This window comes from Synchiropus splendidus, chromosome 10, assembly GCF_027744825.2.
Source record: "Synchiropus splendidus isolate RoL2022-P1 chromosome 10, RoL_Sspl_1.0, whole genome shotgun sequence".
In the NCBI taxonomy this organism is placed as follows: domain Eukaryota; kingdom Metazoa; phylum Chordata; class Actinopteri; order Syngnathiformes; family Callionymidae; genus Synchiropus; species Synchiropus splendidus.
Genome location: NC_071343.1, coordinates 18,838,966 through 18,853,450, shown reverse-complemented (window position 1 = coordinate 18,853,450; position 14,485 = coordinate 18,838,966).

The following is a 14,485-nucleotide window of genomic DNA, read 5'->3' as shown; positions in this document are numbered from 1 at the left end:
TCAATCAATACACGGGAGAAGGTGACACAAGAGCTAAAAGAGGGGGGCACTTTGGACACTTTCATCATCCCTGAAGGACTCACAGGTGAGGCGAAAAATGACTTGATCCTAACATAAGCATAACATAAATATTATATTAAATGAAATTTCAATTCAAATATAACGCACATATTAAATATGCAAAAGCAGATTTACTTTTTATAAATATTTGGGAAAAAAAATAACATACATACAGTAAATGTGAATGAAATCTTGGCTCACTCCACCCAGGTTTAGAAATTGGGGATTACTGTCGTACAAAGGAAGTTGTTTTTTTTATGTATGTATTGAAATTTCGAACTTCACATCACAAAGGTCGTGGTGTTCCAGGGTTGGTGTGTGTTACTGTACCACCCCCATTTCCTATAGTTTATTGTCCCAAACTACAAATGCTGTGGGGCCTCACAGAGACTCACTCAGACACACAGACGCCAAAGGAAAAAGGAAGATGGATGTCAGAGACAGAAACAACACAGCTGGCACAGGATGGAGGGGACTAGTTATGGGCTGCAACAGGAACTGCTGCGGCACCAGGTGCCCGCCAGTGGAGGTGGGCAGTTATAGGTTAGCAAGTCGCTACCTCAACAAGTACAGTGCAACCTTTCGGGGTGAAGTCGGCGCACTGCCATTGCTTACAATATGGCGGCAGAAGAAAAGGGTTCCAGTTGGCACTGGTGGCAGAGGGTGGGAAGAGGGGGAGTGAACCACTGGGATGCCAGCCAGGACTGTCTTGGGTCACTTGTGTCTGGGGTAAGAGTAATGCACTCACTTTAACAAGCATGGTGAACGGTGGCCTCTGTGTCAGAAACACAAATGTGAATCAGAAAAACCTTTCCCTACACTCTCTACACGGCCGAATGTTTTGCTCAGTACTGCATCATTTTCTACTCTGATCTGCAGTTGCATTATGGTGCTAATGCGATTGCATTTTAGTAGGATTGATGCGCAGATGCTAAACATGAAATCGACTTTGAAAACTAAGTTTAACACAATGAAGACCAATGAAGAAAAGATTGTGTTTCTTATTAGTCGGCTCCGTGTGTGGCGGAATCCTGCCGGGAGGAAGACTTGCACATTCCAACTGCGAGCCTTTGTTGAGGATTCGATTCTCTCGCATGCATGGAGCGTAATAAGACAAGACGACTGAAGACACACCTATATATCCAAAAAGACCCCTGTAGTGCCCCCAATCTTTTACTCTGTGTGTCTGGATCACATTTTTTTTCTGCAGGAAGGATGATAATGCAAAGCCAGAGCAACATGATGGATGGCTGCAGGAGTGAGGAGGAAAGAAAGATTAAGAAATGATCGATTGCATGAGTGAGAGAGAGTTTGTGCGCATTGGTTCATCGTGCGATCGGAATATGCTGTTGCTCGGAGATGAATCATGTCTCTCTCCCGTGGAGCGGGAGGGAGCGGGAGCCTTATGTTGCGTCAGTGAGAGCGTGAAGGTGAGACGGGTTTCACAATTCATCGTTTAATATTTCAGCTTTTCTTTTACATGTTTTTTTTTACCAATTCAGAAGATCATCCATTTCTTAAGACCCTTGTGGGAAAAAAAAACAAAAAAAAAAACTTGAACTTTAGCATTAGCCATTTCAAAATAAAAGCTAACTTAAAAAATGAAATGAAAATGAAAAAAATATTTTTAATAGGAACTAGAAATGGACAAAGGGAACATAAACCTCAGCCAAGATTCCTTCAAAAAATCATCTCATTTCACATATTTCCTAAACATTTCAACCAGACCTTCAACACCAGCAAACAAACAGTGTCGAAAACATAACCTCCTTGGCGGAGGAAATACTGTAATAATAAGATTGTTCCTGGGAGACTAATACTATCAGACTCCTGTCTTGACACACCCCATGCTTGATATATTGGGGTTGTTGTCTCGATTGAATCATTATATTTCCCATTGTCATGAGGTCCCTCAACATAAACCATAGTTATGGTCCAGTTTTCTTTTTTAATACTTAACATAAAAAAAATAAATTAAAGCTATGAGAGATTGAAGGATATTGGATGCCTTATTATGCATACAAAAACAAATAATAGAATGAATAAACAAATGCATAAATAAAATACATTTGAAATCTATTCCTCTATGTTTGAAGAATAATTCAAATTATAATAAGTTGCATCTACATGAGCAGTTCTGTTCAAAAGGGAAGGAAGTTAAAAGCCCCACTGCTTCTCAGTCCTCTTCTTCGCTCCCCTCTCTGACCTGCAGATGGTACTGTGGTTCTTCTTCTTCTTCTCATCAATTCTAAAGCACAATTTTCCCAAGACGCACACACAAATTAATAATTACCAACTCTTCTCATTGAATCGCTACAACTGGAGCACTCTGAAATATATATATTGTTCTCCAAAAATACCAATAGTTATACAATTTTATTCTCCAAAACAATAATCCTGAACGATTTCACACATACAAGTTAAAATAAATACAAGTATTCACTTGGGAACGGAAGGGATGTATTTCTTCTCATGACTTATAGAACACAAAACCACCTGATACACACACTTGCACTCACCGGCACACACACACACAGACACGCACTCACACAGGGGCAGGACTCGCCTCACCTCAGCACTAATGGATATCCATTTGTCTGAGCAAACGTGAGGTGAGCAGTACAACTGGACCTCAAAGTGCTGTGTTGCGCGGAGGGATGGCGCTTCTACCCTGCAGGACATCTATATTTCCCTGACTCAAATACGTTTTTGGTCTATTTTCATGCATTTTTCACCCAAAGTCTGTCCTCTACACTCCCCTTGGGCCATGCAAAAGCAAACCGCTTGTTCTGGATCCTGCTGCGTCTCCTTGGTTGAGCTACAGAAAGAGGAGCGGGCAACAACGCAACAGCAGATTATGACTGAACTCTGAGAGTTTACAAAAATTATCCAGCAAGTAAAAGAGCGAACACGATATCCATGTCGTTCTTGGATCAAACTTTGATAGATAATAAACATCAGTAGTACAGAGTTTTACTCAGAGTGTTAGGTTACAGCTTCTTGGTTCATGACTGCTACGTTTAAATAACTATGTCTGATATATCAGGAACTTTTTAGAGATTAGATTAAATACGCATTAGTGTTACAAAAAAGCTTGTAAATAGTTCCTTTCTCGATCAAGCACTTGTGTATAACTCAAGGTGTCACGTATGTGGCCCACAAAAGCTTCAAGATTTAAACCACTGATGTGTGTGGCAGGTCTGTTTGGACCGTACCAACATGGAATTTCATCTGCGTGTGTCATTGTTTTATCATCATCATTGTTACAATAGACTGCTTGCATTATCCTAGTGGTTTTTCCTAAAATGTGAAGGTGACAGTATTTCATGATGGACCAAACTTAACATTTCTTCATATATGCCTTCTTTCCTCTGCATCAGCAAAATGTTCTCCCTCTGTTCGAACATTTCCAACATCAAGAGGTTCCGCTTTGTTTTTGCTGTGCTATATACTGTTTTTGACAATACTATTCCTTCGCAATAGTACGCTCAGTGAGAGACATTTTTTGAGTTCCTTCCGTGTTTGCTCCATCATAGGGAGTTGAGTAAAGTAGAGTAAAGTTTCTTCAGCTGGCACCACATTCTCACTCCAAAGGCATCAAATAGCTCCTATCTTTTGTGACTTTTGTGTCAACCTTACGTGTTGCAATGTGTGTGTCCCGCATTCTGCGGCATGACCTGACACTGTGGGTAACATGAGGCGTAAAATAAAGATGGAGGATGGGCTTTGGGGTCTCTGTTGGACTGTGAAATTTAAATGAAAGCCTAACTGAACTGATGTCATAACAATTTTTTTCATACAAATAATATTGTACGGCATTACTGGTACTCCTTCTTACTACGATATACAGTGGTACCTCTGTTTTCAAACGTCCTGGACTTCGAACAAATCAGAGTTCGACCCACGACGCACTTTGTTATTGTGTATAGCGCAGCCTCTGTATGCAGACGTGTCCCGTTAGCTACATTTACTGACTGTTGTTTCTTCATGTTGAGGTGTAAAACCTTTCCTGTCTCCACACTGGACCGTGGTAGAGTGTCGCTCGCTCTCCACACCTCCGAGGCTGGAGCTCACACTCCAGGGTGTGATGTCCTGTTGTGGGTTGGAGCTCTGACAGGGATGAGGCGAGTCTGGGACAGAGCGTTACTTGGTTTATGGCTTTGTCACAGCCAAACTGCACAGAAGCGCACATTCAGAGCTGGACACGCACCGGGCACCTCTTCACTTCTGGAGAGACGTCACTCACTCGGCAACCCCTCCCACATGCAGTGGCCTTGTCTCCTCCTGTGTACGCGTCCAAAACACTGCCTTCGCTTGAAACGGAAACTATTCTACTTACTGATACACTTATTTGTTAACATACAACATGGAAGGTTCTGCGTTAACATTGGGTGCAAAGGTCACTTGAAGGTGGTCGCTGTTTGTTGTCTTGGCAGTGAGAATGGGTAGGTTTCTTAGCCAACTATGAGGGCATATTGTTCTCTTCAATTTCATTGTTTAACCTCTTCTTTCCGCAAGGTTTTGGATATACTCTCCCACTCTCAATATAGAAATGTAGGTAGAATATTTCTGTAAATTGCTGACTTCTCAGACACCTTTTGGGAGCTCCGGTTATCTTCCTCCATGCCAATGTTTAAAGTCTGTTAAAAACCAACAATTGTTGAAATGGTGTCATAGTCATAGCGGTGCCAACTGACCTGGCACACTGACCTGGCACATGCACAGACACATGTAGACCCCCAGTGGTGCTCAAGCATCAGCCCTTTTTTACCTGAGTGAGAACGTGCCCTTTTGCTGGAGCAATCTCTTTTCTTCATTCTTGAATTGTTAGGATAAAAAGTGACTCTGTGTCTCATTAGTTCAACCCAAATGCCATCTTTAGGGGTGTTTATTTGACTTTTTGTTAGAACCGGTTCCATCCACCTTCTCTTCCCACAGTGCTGAACTGCCAAAAACGGTTCTTTGGACGAGCAGCATCAGACAGACAGGTCAAAAACAGAGGTAACCAAAAGCTACTGCCAGTGCGATGCCCTCTGACTGCACTTTGCTATATTGGCATCCAAGTATGGCACTGAGAGAAAAGTAAACCCAACAGGTGGCAGGAGGCCTGTCCTCCATTTGACTCAGCCATGGAGAGCGACCACTGCCGTGTTGTAGAAATGCAGCCCCCCGATACAGTTTAAAGCTAAGTTAAGCACAATAGAAAACTGTACACTCTGAACCTTATCAGTTTACCTCTGTAAGCAATGTTGAATGGGCCTGGACAACACGTCACCGCAGCATAAATGTGACTCAACTGTATGTTGTGTTGCAGTTACGAAAGTAATCCATATTAAGGAGATGTGTTTAGAAATGTTGTGAGCGACAACAGATATTACTATTACTGGCGTGAGCCAGTGCCTGACAAAAATCATTCTGCAACCAGAGCAATAACCAACAAGTTCTCCTGCAGGTCATTCATTTCCTTCCAGCTTGACTTCCATTCGTCGTGAACTCCAAGTCCGCAGCCTCCACTGTCACAAAGAGTGTGAATTAATGTGAGTGGACAGGGTGATGCTGATACTTTTGCCATGGTCACAAAGAGAATTAATGATGCAATAATGTCTGATGGCCGTCAGCAATGACATGGACTGTTGTGGTGTCCTGAAATGATCCCACACATCCAGTCATGCATTTAAAACATTTCTTTAAAAAGCACACACCTTTCCCGGATGGTAAACTTTCAACAAACAACATAGACTGAATTCCTTTGGTGCACACTTGGAACAGACCACACTCTCCTCCCAGTGTGATATCGGCCTACTTTAAACACAGCCGTGGACTTTCTTTGGGCATATGAAGGTCAGGTGAAGGTAATGCTGGGGATTACGGGAGCTCAGTGGCTAGTCCCTCTTGCTGCTATGAAAGGATGAAGTTAATGACTCAGAGCAGAGTGGGAGGTCTCGGCTGTCGCCGCTGCAGCCCGTGAAAACGGATGCCTTTTATTGCAGATTGACCCTCACAAGCTGCAGCTGGAGGCCTCTCACCTGGATGAGGTTCTGAGGGAGGCAGAGGGGAGATGGTTGGCGGAGGGCTTGTCTCTTCCAGGATTTACAGTTAATGTACCGCTGTTAATGAAGCTGCCACGGACGGCTGCCCGCTTCGCTATGCCATGTTGGGTTCTTTCCCTTGTTGATCACCGCCGGCCTGCTGTGGGTCATAAGTGCCGGTAGAACTGCGGCCTTCCCGCCCTGAGATGACTTTGGGTCTGGTGCCTAATGGTGGAGAGAAGGGTGAAGAGAGGGGGGAGCCACTCAATTACTGTCAGTCAGAGAGCCATTCGTTTTATTGGAGTCCACCATAAACATGATCTATCTGACAAAAAGGCTGCATGTTGTTTGATTTTTCACACGTATAAAAGAGAAAATATAGAATGTTTGTTTTTGTGTAACCGTTGGTCCTTTTCAGTGTTTTTGGTTTTACCCTTTTTGTCAAGATAATGAACCAAACGGAACATCCGGGACAGGATGAGGCCATTGACATAATGTTTAGCTTGTCTTTGCCTTTGAAGTCCAGTTGTTGCTTTGACATGCTATTGGAACAAATGAAACAATAACAACGGGAACACATGTCCAATAGAAACCACTGTATATCGATTTGAAAACAAAAACAAAATACACATACATGAGCCATCAGCTCACATTTATGCTAACTTTACTTGTAGCATTTGTGTGGCTTGTTATGAACATTCGCTTGATGTGTCATTTTATGAAAAATTGGCCTTAGATTAATTCATAATGCGCAAAAACGTGATGAATCGGATGTCAACCTCCTTTACCTTTTTCACTTGTTTTACCTTTTCGCCAACATTAAACAATGTGATGTCATCACCAAAATGTCCATGTTGGTGGAGGCCAAATCATATTGCACTGATGTACGGGAAATTTCAGTTTAAAAAACTTGAGGATAGAAGCAGAAAAATAAGTTCGCTGGAGCTCTACCACGCATGTGTCAGTGTACATACAGTGCCTTTAATTAGTATTCACCCTCTTGGATGTTTACCGTTTTAGCGCTTTCATAAATCAAACATGGTCAATAAAATTTGGCTTTTTTAACACAAACAGTTATTGGAAAAAACTCTTTAATGTAAAAGTGCAAATGGATTTCTACAAAGTATATATATTTCTTTATATATTTTTTATTTCATTGACATCACTTTGTAGAAATCTGTTTTCATTTTGACATTAAAGAGTTTTTTCCAATTAAATTTTTGTGTTAAAAAAGCCAAATTTTATTGACCATGTTTGATTTATGAAAGCACTAAAAGGGTAAAATATCCAAGGGGGTGAATACTAATGATAGACACTGTATGTGTACAGACTCTGCCTCTTAAAAAAGTGAATAATGAATATATAACTGAAATTAATTAGATACAATTGTTTCAAGTTTCACCCCTCTTTAAAATATCATTGCCAGAGAGTTGACACAGTTTGTTGGCATATACAGTAGTGATGCGCATTGGATGTGTGATAGTTGGGAGGAAACATGAAGTAGGATGATAAAGAATTTAGTTGCAACTCGACTGGACTGGAAGTTTCCAAACACAAAACTTAGAAAATGTCATGACTTAAAATCAGTTGTTTGCTCAGTCTAAATCCCTGAAGTTTTTATTCAGCATGAAGACAAAAAGGTGCTGCCCTGCTCCTGACAGATTTGGAATACATTGGTGAGTTTGTAAAGTTCTGCAGCTCCTGCAGCTTTACCAACCTTGAAATGAAACACATTTCAAAATCCACAAAAAAAAGCTGATTTATTTTTATGTCACCTTGAGGGGGAAAAGACTTTTTGTGGCTATTTGATATATATATATATATATATATATATATATATATATATATATATATATATATATATATATATATATATATATATATATATATATATATTCTTTCTTAATACTAAGAGAAGATGAAGGTAGCCTTATTCAGCATCAACACTCATAGCATCTAAAGAAGACTTGCTTACGGGTACATGACTTGAATGGATTGATTATGAATCATATTTCATAAATATTCTCCATAAAGACTGCAGAGAGTATTACCTTTGTGTATTACAGGCATTTCTCAAAATGAAGTTGTCAGGAAGGATTTAAGGCTTTGGCTGAATTTCAGTCGGGGTATTAGAATTGGAAAAGGGCTTTATGAGAAGTGAAGGGTGAATACACAGACCGGTTATAAAGTCATTACCGATGGTGTGCTGTATTCTGCGGCGGCCAAACATTTCACCTCCTGTGGCAAGAAAGGGTGACTCTCTTAGTCATATAAGGTCAGCTCCGGGGGCAGTCGTCACTTCTCTGCTCTGACATGCTCCCAACAGGGTTTAAGTGAGAGCCGTTAGTCCTGTGGATGAAGCAGAGTGATCCACCTTCAAACACTTTTCATTGTTCTGACCCCCACTCTCTTGGAGCATCCCCCATGTCATAATGTTGAAGCCTATTTTTAACAGATGCTGACTCTGCGTTTTGTTGAAGTGGATCCAGCAAAGGAGCAGCTGGAACAGACGCTGGCATCACAACAGCAGTCTTGCACTTCCTCTCACCGATGTTTGGGCTCCAAGTCAGCAGCTGGGCTCAATGTCATCCGAGCCATAGGAGCCGACAGAGGTGTCAGGGTCTCGACATGACCCCACTGCGCCTCTAATGGAGATCAATGTCTCACACTACATGTGTGGACGGCCGAGAAAACAAACCGCCACTGATCCCGACTGATAGGTGACATTTGCTGAAAGCAGCGACCAGTACACAGGGACATTTGGGCGGCTGTGTGACACGGACTGTTGTCCGTCTCATTCAAATGTATTTTTAAGGACTCATGTTGATTCACTGACAAGCAGAGATTGACAACATCTACATGGAGGTCAGGCCACGAGGTAGAAAACTGATAGGAAGAGAGGCACCAACAAAAGGCTGCAGCCATCAGAGGATTTGTCGAGCAAACTCCTTCAGAGAGTTTAAGGCTGCCTCACAGAGAGTGGACTGAGACTGGTGACATGACTGACATGGTTGTATGCTATCAAGCTTTTCATGAACCCGAGAACCCTTTTATTCAAAGCATGAAAGGTCTCTGAGTAAATACATATTAAGGAATAAATATCAGTTCTGTTTCTGAACTATCTGCTCAGAGCAAAGCCTCACATCATTTCTAAACCAAGAGCGCCATCCAGTGATGGAAAGTCAGGACACTGTTTCAACAATGCAACACTGTTTCATGATACCTCATCAACTACTGGGATGGGCTAAAATCCTTTTCTTCGTTCAACTATTTTATTGAAACCTCACATCAAATTTAAACTGCAAGTGCCACCTTCTGAGCTCTGAAAATGCGGACACTGTTTCACGAAGCCTCACCAGCCACTCACCACTGAAGAGAGCTTGAGTGAACAGGAAATACACAAGGGAAGTGATGACGTATGCTATTCTGACACCACCGTCCTGCACAATTACACATAGACAATGTTTGTGCATGTCTTCAGAACATGTTAAAGACATATACAATTTCACACAAATGATAAGACTAGCGGGTGTTAAATACATACACTTGCATTGTCTTGAAAATATATTTTTTTGAAAGGCCAGACCTACTGTAAATACACTAACTTCATCACTATCTTCATACATTTCTAGCATGCGCTAACAGGTTAGGTTTGGTAAAAGCGACCTGCAAGTAAATGTACAACGTATGCTGTTTCATTTTAAATCATCATAAATCAATGTATGCCGTCAGGAATTTGTTCGTAAAGTGTAAATAATTTGAGGAAGACACACAATTTCAGAACCCAAGATAATATCAGACAGGGCCTCTGGCCCTCAGTTCCATTCATGGACTGCTTGTTGACCATATCACAAAATGTGATGTGCTCTCCAGGTGCCACTCGAGCGTCGCCTCAAAATTCAAGGCCAAGACTGAACTTCTCAAAGTCCTTTTCTTCTAGTGTGTGTGTGTAACCAATTTAAATTACTTTTTTAACCTGGTCATGGTACACGCAGGATCAAACTGAGTCACGCAGACTGTTTGCCGCAGCGAGGGCAGTGGTGTCAGATGGAACAGAAGTCAACTAATATGAATTGGCAGCTGCCGGTAAATGGAATCAAACCTGGAGGGCCAGATGAGTCACGCTGCACAATGGGCTCTGGACGTTGATGCACACCTTGATGACCCGCCGCTCACACGGCATGGCCAACCCTGACTTTGTGAGGCCACATTATTCTAAAGTTATCCCTGGTCTGTGAGGGGCTCCTGTCGTTATTGGGGGTGCCAAATTGCCAAGCACAGTTATTTAGCACTACATTACCTCCCATTCCATCCCTATTAGCAGGTACAGATGGTGCTTTTCGTGCCACTTGAAGGTGCTCACAGCTGGCAAACCTGAACTGCGTTTGGATTTTGGCCGCTCGCACCACCGACCAGATGGGCCAGGGTTTGTCGACCAGTGTATTGGAGTGTACGGGCATTACTGTGCACACGTGTGTACATGTTGCGCACAGCAAGCCCAAAAGAGTTGCAGGAAAGCACTGCATGGAGGCTGCCTGTATAAAGAAGAAAAGAGGGATTGCATTCCCAAAAGATAGAAAATACACCCAAACAGTGACCCCAGATCATCAATACATCGAGTATCACCTGGCTAGCTACTCGTCTTTGGACTTAAGAGTCACTGACAGCAGCTTTCCCAAAACTATATACCATAATTTCCCGACGATAGAGTGCACCACTTTGTCACGAGACAGTGTCTCACATCTTTTTATTCACATTAAAGCCCTTAAAATGCGCTGTTTTCGCCCCGTGCCCAAAGTTCCGACACCACTGCCGGTCTCAGTGGCTGCTTCTCGATTCCAGACCTCCAGGAAACGACTCTGTTGACGGAGCTATGGACATGCTGGCAAAACAGCGCATTTTAGGACTTTAAGGGTAAATATAAAGCCTCTGATTTCATCTATTTCATGGCCACTGATTTAATCGGATTTCAGCCTGCAAAAATCCATCTATTAACCTCGCTGTTGTATAAGCCACAAGGCTCTGACAGCAGGGAAAAAAGTAGGGGCTTGTAATCCGGGAATTACCGCTATATGATCAACTCAAATCAGTTACAGCTTTAAACTCCATAGAGGCATTGGTGGGTTTCATGAAACGGTGCCCTCATTTTCTGAGCTCAGAAGGTGGTGCTATTGGTTGAAAAAAAAAGAGTTAAGAGTTAAAGAAGTGTAGAGATTGCCATCTAGTGGACTCTGAAAAGAGGACACACACATAGAGGAACAGCGCACCTGCAGCAGACACTCTACATTCACTCCTACAAAAGACTATTTCAAGGCTTGGAATTTCTTTTTCCATTCATTGTAATGGGAAAAATCGATTCAGATTTTGAAGAAATCGCTTCTCGAACGGCCGTCTGGAACGGATTGTGGTTGAGAACCGAGGTACTGCACTACTTGTTGTCATATCTGATTTCTTAAAGTGGTAACTACAGTGGAGTAGAAGGACGGAAAAACCACATCTGAAATTGAGTGAATAACGGTGCCATTCTCTGATATAGAAAACATGATGTTTGTGGTTCTAAAGGCTACAAAGGCTAACTCAAAACAGTTGCCCACAATCAAAAGAACTCTGGAATCCCTTTAGTCTTCTCCACAAATAATATCAGCACACTTGGTGAGCGCTGACCTCTGTGCAGTCACGGCTCGTGGGCAGGAGGTTTAGCGTCTCGCTTGTCTGCCAGGATCCTGTCTCCAGGCAACCGGCACAGAGGCCAGCTGTCATTTTGGATCAATGGGCACACCTGCCCACCCACCTGTCCTTAGTCTTGTCACACAACCCGCCGGGGCTACAGGGAAGGTGAGCCGGAGAGAATCATGCTGTTGTTTGATGACCTGATTCAGAATGAATAGATGCGTGGGATTTGCTTCCTTACAAAGTAGTAGTGTTTGACTTATACTGCATGTGCGTTTGCCGTTCTTCGTGGTTATGGCGTCACATTCAATTCCGCAGCGAGCTGAAACATAGAACTGTCCTATTCTCCCGACTTTGCAGCTCCACCAGCTGCCTCTCCTGCTGCAGCGCCGACACCTCAGTGATGAACACACTCGGAGAGAGAGAGTCACCAATGCGTCAAAATCGTTCGTTCCGGTTCAATGCACTGATGGATGAGTGACAGATGATGGACAGCTCATATTCACACAGGAAACACTTAATGCCTTTTAATACTCCCAATTAAAGTAGTTCTCACTGCAGGTCTTCACTCTCATTGAATGACCTCTGTGCGGTGCGTCAGTGCTGTCTTTTCATATGCAGAAATAGGATGATTGACATTCAAACATTGAGATTTAAGTCAAGGGGAATGGACTCCATTTACTTATGGAAGTCTCACACATGCCTTAGTTTTAGTTCCAACTGCATGTTACAGCTAAGTTAAGAAGGTGATGACATGCTTTTGGACAAGGCCAAATAATACATTCTTTTCTTTTATTAATTATTTATTAAAAAAAAAAAATAAAATAAATAAATAAATCTGGGTCTCCATCATGTCTTTGTGCGTGTGCTCATCATATAGAATGTGAATATGAATGCTTATATAACCTGTGGCGGCTGGTAAAAACATATGGGGTGAGGGCGTGTGTAAACATTACAATAATATCATTTGACAGATGAGCAGAAGAGTGCTATTTGTGAATTTATGAATTTATGCAAAACTAGTGACCATTTCAAGCCTGCGATTGGCTGAGCTGCTGCGCTGGGCGGGCACCTTCCTCCATAACAGAATAATTTACATCTTAGAATTGACATGTTGTAGTGGTCTCAGAAGAGTCCTCTCTGAGGGAGGAGTCACTCCTCTTACCCAGGAAAATGTCCGCAAAGGGTGGCAAAATTAAGTAGTAGGGAGAACCCTGAAAATGACAGAGAAAAGTTTCTATATACAACAATAAAAAACAATTATTTTACAATGAGCGCCCCTTGTGGACTAGTCATCATTCACTTAAACTACTGTTACTGTATGAACTGAGAGAGAGCAAGACTCTCTATGTCAACAACATGACAATGGCCGCCGATGAAAAACACGCAACACCAGCCCATCAGATAGTGGAGGAGGAAGTGAACTTCCATGAGAGCGACGCTAGTAAACTCATTCTGAACAGCACATCCTCACTCATCATGGCACGGTATGTTGATGTTGGGAAAGTGTTTCAATAGACTAAAAGAATGTTTTCCCCCCAGTGTAGCAATCCAGACCCGGGCGGGGAGGAGAAAAAAAATAAGAACATCCAAATATGTGAATTGCGAGGAGCACTTGCTCTTGACCTTAGTGACTGTACTAAAAGTCGCCGGGATGGTCTTCAAATAGCAAGTGACTTGTTGTGACACGTAGAATGAATGGAGCACCAGCCTATTACCTAACCCCACTACCTTAGTCTGCGGGTTTTTTACAGACATGCTACGCTGAAGGCTACCCATGTCCTCAGTATACGTCGATTTATTATACGTACATGTATATAACTGTCAGTGTGCATCCTCAACAGAGAATGTAATGTTGATGTACCACGGAGACCAACGCTTGTAAATACTATGACAGAAAAACTATGACATCCCATATTCACTTGAGAAGGTCGAAGTTCTCAGACCAGTCTGTCCTGAAGCTGGATAAATTTAAATTTCAATAACTTAAGAGCACAGTGAAGCGGCGCTGGCACAGCAGGAGTTCAAAACTTGGACATACAGGAGAAGGCACCTTTTTACACAAAGAACATACTGTCTTGTTTTTCAGGCAACTGCTAGCAGGCAATGCTGTGGCCGTGATGCCTAATTAAAAAATGTATGAAAACAATGTGATGCCCAGCAGCAGAAGTGCAAAGCTACTTGAGATAAAGTTAAATTAGTAAAGCTTGTCCCCAGAAGGGATGGATGGACGGGTTGGCAGAGGATTGTCCAAGGCACTGAATGCCCACCAGGCGTTTCTCAGACGTTGTCTACCACAGCAGAGGTGTCCTCGCCTGAAGCAAGTACACTCTGGTGCAAAGTTTAAAAATATATTCTGACTTTCACATGAAACTAAGTCAGATTAACAACACCTGCCACCATCACAAACTGAAAAGTTTCGAGCAGTACCCGAAATTTGTCCTCCACAAATCCGATCTAGATCAACCTGCTTTAGAGGTATGCCATGAATATTTTATGAGCACTTCCACCCAGACCAGCTGGACAGCTGGACACAGGAAAGAATCAGAATCGCCATAGTCAGTGGCATCCCACCAACTAGGACAGGGCTTTGGAAAAATAAAAATAAAAATAAAAATAAAAATAAAAATAAAAATGATGCCACTGGGGTTAGATGCCACTAACTATGACAATGCAGAATATCTTAAAATAATGCGTCAGTCATACATCATACAAATACGCTTTGA